Raw genomic sequence first — 7689 nt, forward strand, 5'->3', positions numbered from 1 at the left:
CCGGGTGGGGTGGTTCATGCCTGTAATCTCGGCACTCAGGAAGCTGTGCCATCTTCCCTGGGGAGAGAGAGAGAGGTGGCTCAGTCATCACCGATCCTCCCCTCTGTTAGGATCACTTCCTCTTCACCCCTAGGACCAGGTATCAACTCTCCAGGTGCATAACACCCTACCCCAGTGGTCTTCAAAGCTTTGTTTTGTTTTGTAGCAATTCAACCTTATAACAATTGTAACTACGCCTGTTAGAATTTTCTAACGATGCCAGCATTTGACTTTTTAAAAAGATAAGCTTTATTTTTTTTTTAGAGCAATTCTAGGTGACAGCAAAATAGAAAGTAGAGTTCCTGTGCTCCCTTTTCTCTCACAGCTCCCCACTATCAACTTCGCCCACCAGACTGGTGCATCTGTTGTAATCAGTGGACCTGTGTTGACAGTATCATCACCCAAAGTCCAGAATTTATATTAAGATTCAATCTTAACAGTGTGCATTCTGTTTTGACAAATGTATACTGATGTGTGTCTACCGTTATGGTGGTTTTTAAAAATTTATTCATATGTGCATACAATGTTTGGGCCATTTCTCCCCCCTCCTCCCTACCCCCCTTCCTCTCCCGCCCACCCCCTTGCTTCCAGGCAGAAGTTGTTCTGCCCTTAATCTCTAATTTTGTTGAAGAGAGAGTATAAACAATAATAAGAAGGACAAAGCATTTTTGCTAGTTGAGACAAGGATAGCTATACAGGGAGATTCCTCGCTTCCATGTACATATGTGTTGCAGTCTAAGTTGATTCTTCTTGAATTGACCTTTTCTCTAGTTCCTGATCCCCTTCTCATATTGACCTCTGTCGTTTTAAGTTTCTGTATTAGTTCCTCTGCAGTGGGAGCATCAAATACTATCATGTTTTTTGGGTTTCTTACCTATCCCCATACCTCCCATGTGTGCTCTCCCCTTATCATGTGATCCAAGTCCAACCACATTGCTGCATTTGCCCTAGATCTAAAGTCCGCATATGAGGGAGAACATACGATTTTTGGTCTTCTGAGCCTGGGTAACCTCGCTCAGAATGATGTTCTCCAATTCCATCCATTTACCTGCAAATGATAACATTTCGTTCTTCTTCATGGCTGAGTAGAATTCCATTGTGTATAGATACCACATTTTCTTGATTGATCTGTCAGTAGTGGGGCATCTTGGCTGTTTCCATAACTTCTGTTATAGTGTTGTACAGAGAGTTTCAACCTTAAAAATCCTCTGTGCTCTGCTGTTCATCCCTTCTTCCCTTACCTACTGTTTCCATAGTTTTGTCTTTTCCATAATGTCATATGACTGGAATTACACAGTGTGTGACTTTTCAGACCGGCTTCTTTCACTTAGCAATATGCATTTAAAGTCCCTCTATGTCTTTTCTTTTATTATTCATTTATTGACATGTGCATACATTGTTTGGGTCATTTCTCCCTCCCTCTGTGTCTTTTCATGGCTTCATAACTCATTTCTTTTCAGCTGTGAATACCATTCCATTGTTTGGATGCACTACAGTTTACTTATCCATTCTTCTATAGAAGGACATCTTGATTGCTTCCAAATTCTCGAAATTATGAATAAAGCTGCTCTCCATATCCATGGGCAAGCCAGGTGCCAGTGACTCACACCTGTAACCCTAGCTACTTGGGAGGCTGAGATCAGGAGGATCATGGTTCGAAGCCAGCCTGGACAAATAGTTTGTGAAACCCCATTGTCAAAATAACCAGAGCAAAATGGACTAGGGGTGTGGCTCAAGCAGTAGAGTGCTTGTGAAGCCCTGAGTTCAAAACCCCAGTCCCACCAAAAACCAAACCAAAACAGAAAAGATTCATGGGCAAGTTTTTGTGTGGATGTAAGTTTTCAGCCAGTTGGGTAAATTCCAATGGGCATTATTGCTGGACAGTGGGTTCGGAGTGTTTTGTTTTGTTTTGGATGGTTTTGCTAACTACTAAGGGGCTCTCTAAGGGGCTGCCCTATTTTATTTTCCCACCAGCAATGAACGTTGTTCGTGTTTTCATATTCCTGCCGGCATCTGGTGTTATTGGTGGCTTGGATTTTCTCCATTCTAATAGGTATGTCTCGTTTTAATTTTCTTTCTTTTTGTTGTTTTTTTTTTAATTTGTATTTTTCTAATGTAAAATATCGAACATCTTTACTTCTGCTTGGTTGTCATCCATACATCCTTGGTGAGATGTCTGTTCAGGTCTTGTGCCCATTTTAAAAGTAGATGGTTCTTTTTTTTTTCATTGTTGAGTTTTAAGAGTTCTTTGTATGTTTTGGATATCAGTTCTTTATTAGATAATGTCTTTTGCAAATATTTTCTTTAGTCTCTCTCTTGTCTTCTTACTCTCTTGACAGAGCAGAAGTATTTTATTTTAATGAAATCCAGTTTGTCAATTGTTTCCCTCATGAACCGTGCCTTTGGTAGTAGTGTAACTAAAATGTCATCATCAAACCCAAGACTAGCTAGATTGTTATTCTATCTTCTAGTTGTATAGTTTTGCATTTTAAATTTAGGCCTGTGACCCATTTTAAGTTAATTTTTTGTGCACGGTCAAAGATACATGAATATTACTGTTTTTTGTATGTGGATGTGCAGTTGTGCCAGCATCATTTGTTGAAAACATTATCATTGCTCCACTGTATGGCCTTTGCTATTTTGTCAAAGGTCAGGTGACTATGTTTGTATGCGTATGTCTCTGGGCTCTTTATTCTGTTCCTCCAATCTGTTTAGTGTCCATGTGGTATTGGCAAGCTTTATAGGAAGTTTTTTTTTCTTTTTCAAATAAGATCTCAATATGTAGCCTAAGGTGGCATCTTTTTTGTTTGTTTGTTTGTTTTTTGGTTTTTTGTTTGTTTTTATTTTTGGCGGTACTGGGGTTGAACTCAGGGCCTACACTTTGAGCTACTCCACCAGCATCTGCTTTTTTGGGGGGATGGGTTTTTTTTCGAGATAGGATCTCAAAGACTATTTGCCTGGGCTGGCCTCGAACTGCAATCCTCCTGATCTCTGCCTCCTGAGTAGCTAGGATTACAGGCGTGAGCCACCGGCACCCAGCTGGCATCACTCTTCATCTCCCTCAGCCTCCTGAGTGCTGAGATTACAGGCATACATTACCATACCCACCCTGTGGTAAATCTTGAAGTTGAGTGCAGTCGGTCTTCCAACTTCATTCTTCAGTATTGTGTTGGCTGCTCTGGGCCTTTTCCTTCTCCATATGCAAACTATTCTTTCAGCAACTTTACTGAGATAATTCACAAACCATACAATCCACCCGTTTAATGTGTACAACTCAATAGTTTTTGTTGTGTTACATTAATTGTTTTAAATTATGGAAAAATATAATTTTTTTCATTTCAACAATTTTAAAGTGTTCAACTCAGTGGAAATAATTACACCCTCAATGTTGTGCAACCAGTATAACTCTCTGTTTCTAAAACACTTCATCACCTCAAACAGAAGCTCTGTACCTATTAAGCGAAAACTCCCTGAAGTAGTTTCTCAGGGCGGCCATGTCCAAGTACCCAAAACTGGGGGGTGAGAAGCAACATTAAGTTCCTGGCTCGTGGCTTGGGAGTCCAGAAGCTCAAAATCAAGACCATCAGGGGTTGTGCTTTTGAGACTTCCTCGTGTCTGCTGGAGGTCCTTGATGTCCCTTGGCTTGTAGACGCAGTTCCTTAGCCACATGCCTGTCCTTTACCTGCGTCCTCATGTCATCATCCCTCTAGGCACATCTGAGTCAGTCCACAATTCCTCTTCTTATAAAGGCATCCGTTATTGCATTTAGGACTCACTCTAAATGACCTCATTTTACCCTAGTCAGGTCTGCGAGGACACTGTCTCCAAATCAGGTTACATTCTGAACTTTGGAATGTCTTTTAGGGACACAACTCAACCCATAATGCCCCTCATTCCCCTCTCCTTTCAGCCTGGTACCCGCTGACATACTTTCTGTCGCTATGACTTAGCTATTGTAGACATTTCCTAGATATGAAATAAAGTATCTGTGCCTTTGTGTATATTTCACTCAGCAGACCTTTTCAAGATTTGTCCATGTCCTATGGATGCATTCCTCTTTATGGCTGAATAATTTCCGTGATGTATGTAAGTGTATATACACACATATATGACGTACATTACATTTTGTTTGCCCATCCATCTGTTGATGGGCACGGGTTATGTCCACCTTTTGGCTGTTGGTAAATGTTGGTGGACAAGTTTCTGGCAGGCTTGCTTCCTCCAAACTATTTTTGATTGATCACCTATGTCAGTTTTAAAAAGTTGAACATCAGGGCAGGTAGAGCAGCTTAAGTGGCAGAGCAGCTGCCTAGCAAGCATAAGCCCTGAGTTCAAACCCCAGTATAGCAAAAAAAAAAAAAAAAACTTGAACATCAAACAAAACCAACATGTATCATCAGTACTTTTTGCTTATAAATTATATACACATGCAGCAGTGCCAATACATAATATGCCCGATAAATGTGTATCAAAGTAGAAAAGTGACAAGATGAGACAAAAACGTGGGCACAAATGAATGAGATAGAAATAGAGGAGATAAATAGAAATATGTATTTCTTTTTTTTCTTTTCTTTTTGGCAGTACTGGGGTTTGAATTCAGAGCCTCACGTTTTCTAGACAGGCACTCTACCACTTGAGCCACTCCGCCAACTCAGTATTTCTTCTTGAACTCCACCAGGGAGACACTGATTGACAAAGATAAGCAAAGCAAAATAGGTGGAAAGTGCAGAAAGTGGGGTGAATCAGATGGTGAGAAGTACTTGGCAAGCTTTCCCTGCCAGTCAACTGAATGAGACAGGCTGAGGGAGGTGATAGAAGTGGGAGGAGAGACAGGGTGGGGTCTGTGTATCCTGGTCTCTGAAGAAGTCCGTGGACTCTAGTTGGGATGACAGATGGTCTGATCTGAAGCAGTCAAGCAGATGGGTGGGATGGTGTCAGATTCCTACTATGGGGAAATCACTGACAGTTTAGGTTTGGGATTTCTTTTTGACTTTGGCCATTGCTATAGTAAGAAGGAAAGGATCACATTTGTCAACTCATTTATTGATAGCTCTCTCAATTCGTGTCCAATTAGGAAAACAGAGACCATTCTAGGTACAACAAGGAGAAGGCTATTTAATACAGGGAATTGGTTACAAATGTCCTGGAGGACAAATGAGCGAAAGAGAGAGGTGATGCTCCAAGGCTAGGATGCTGCTTGCTGCCACCCCTGGGCTGTAGTGCACAGCCCACACACTCACTTGAGAGCAGCTGGACATGCTGCCACCACTACTATTGCCACTGCCACCCGGCCCCAACCAGGGAGCCTGGCACCCCTGCTGATTATGCTGAATGCCTACCCCAGGAGCCTGCTTCTGTCACTACACTGTCACCTCTGGAAGCAGAGAAAGCTTATTGTGCTCCTTTGTGCCTTTCCATCCCTTCCCAGTTCCCATGACAGAACCCAAATGGAGTATAAGAAATGCAGTTTGCCAACTTCTGCAAAATACAGAAAGGATGGAATGAAATCGAGAGCCCAGAGTGTGCCGGCATGTCACAGTAGCTAGGACAGACCCCAACTTTTTTTTCCCCCGCCCCATGTGTTTGAACTTGACTTCTTCTCGGCCCTCTACTAGAAGTAGATTCATGATTTACAAGTGTACTTGTGTCTCTTCTCACTAGAATATGACCTCCTCAACGACAGGGTGTTGTCTTGCGCACTCTAATTTCTCCTGCACTTAGACCTAGGGCTGAGTCAACCCGGACAGCGATATTGTCCCTAACGGTTTGGTCAGAGAGGGTGTGTGTTCTCCACCTTTCCAGGCAGAGAAAAAAGGTCCAGAGAGTCCGGACTTGCCTGAAGGGATCAGCTGCCATGACATGTTCACCTGGCCAGCCTCAGGAAGGCTTGGGGAGAGAATGGGACTGACTACATAGCTGCCTGTTGCCTGCCACTCCTCCCCAGCCTGGTGCCATGGCTCTGAACCATGACGTGAATGTCTCTTTCATGTTTCCATGTGCTCTGGGAGTTGAGGCCAAGAATGGCTGACTCAGCTGTGACCTCTTCAGGCCTGGCAATTTCCTGCTGCCCCAGGAAATAGGGCATCCGGAGGCTCTGCCAAGAGGACCAGGATGGAGGTCAAGAAGTGTAACTACTGAGGCTGGGACCGGGACAAAGGCCGCGGCCCTCTTTGTTCCCCAGGGTGGAGCTCTCAACCACAGAGTCCCTGCTATACTTATGTGACCATATTTCCAAACTGAATACTCATATATGTAGTTAGATGCACGTGACTGTCCTTTTGAGGCAAACAAGAGAGTGTTAAAACCAAGAACCAAGTTCTGTCCTGAGATTTCTCAGCCTTAGTGCTATTGATGTATTAGGGCAGACAATTCTTTGTTATAGGGCTGTCCTACAGTAAACTGTAGGATGTTTATTGTCACCATTTTGTTTTTGTATACATATTTGCTTAAAATCTGCATTTCTAAGCCAGGTTTGTGTAACCAAAAGCTTTATAAGTAGCTTATAGTGTCTAAGTCCACAGAATGTTGCACAGTCTGAAGTGAGATGGAAAATAACATGTTCTTTCTAAAGACAGACTTGGAAATTCTAATCCAGTAAATTAATGCAGGGTTGATTCACACCTGGCTGCTGGCCCACCATCACAGGTATAGCCAAGAGATCACCAAAATCCAATCCAACCTGTCTACCTTGTATCATGGCACAGCTTTCATAATTCAGATCACCTGTAATCAAAAGTAAACCTATAAGACCTTTGTAAGACGCATTCAATGTCAAAAAGGGAATCATTAGGCAGGAGGTGTGGCTCAAGCAGTAGACCATCTACCTAGCAAGTGCAAAGGCATGAGTTCAAAACCCAGTGCCGCCAATAAAAAAAAAAATGTAATCACTGCCATTGATAAGCCAGCTGGTGTCACATGCAAGACACACTGAAAAAGACTGTTAGCTGTCAGGTCACAGAGAGCAGCATTAAGTCCAATAGATGTCAGTCCAAGTTCAAGTAGATTTCTTCTTTCTGGAAGTTGGTTAGTTTTGCTGGTTATGATATCAAAAAATTAAGTTTTCCTTGATATCATCTGGTTTATGATTTTCCATCATGAGCCTGATGCTGCCTTTCCAGCAGCTGGTGCCTCCCCTGCTCATCCTCTGCCACCCTGGGACTCGCTACGACCCCTGCTCCACTTGCTGGGAGGGCAGCCATCTTTGCTGGAGGATGTGTAACAGCACCTCCCTGCCCCCAAGTCATGACAACCCAAAATGCCTCCAGACAGTTAAATGTCCCATGGTGAGGTGTGTGTGTGGGGATGCTCTATTGGTTGAAAAACTTTAGTCTAACCCCAAAACACAGGACCTGTCTCTATACCGGGCATGCTCAGTGGCCAGGAGATGGTCCCAGCCTGACAGAAATACAGCTCCAACCCCTCCAGGGAAAGAAGCGTAGTTCTCTGAAGGAAGAGGGAGCGTCCTGCCTCGGGGAACCCCTGGGCTGATGGGGGAGGTTGGATAGTCCCTTGGGAGACAGGCGACCAGCCTGGGTTCAAATCCTGACTCCACCATTCACAGGATAAGCTATCTCTTTATGCCTCAGTTTCCCCACATGCAAAATGAGGATAGCAAGGGCATTTATATTACAGTCTTATTACATTTTTATT

At 43.2% G+C, this 7689-nt stretch overlaps 1 pseudogene; it reads right to left on the minus strand.

Annotated features, from left to right (window-relative positions):
- Nucleotides 1-5947: 5947 nt before the first annotated feature.
- LOC109682186 (transmembrane protein 126A pseudogene) lies at nucleotides 5948-7132 on the minus strand (annotated as a pseudogene).
- Nucleotides 7133-7689: the final 557 nt, after the last annotated feature.

This window comes from Castor canadensis, chromosome 8, assembly GCF_047511655.1.
Source record: "Castor canadensis chromosome 8, mCasCan1.hap1v2, whole genome shotgun sequence".
Taxonomy (NCBI): domain Eukaryota; kingdom Metazoa; phylum Chordata; class Mammalia; order Rodentia; family Castoridae; genus Castor; species Castor canadensis.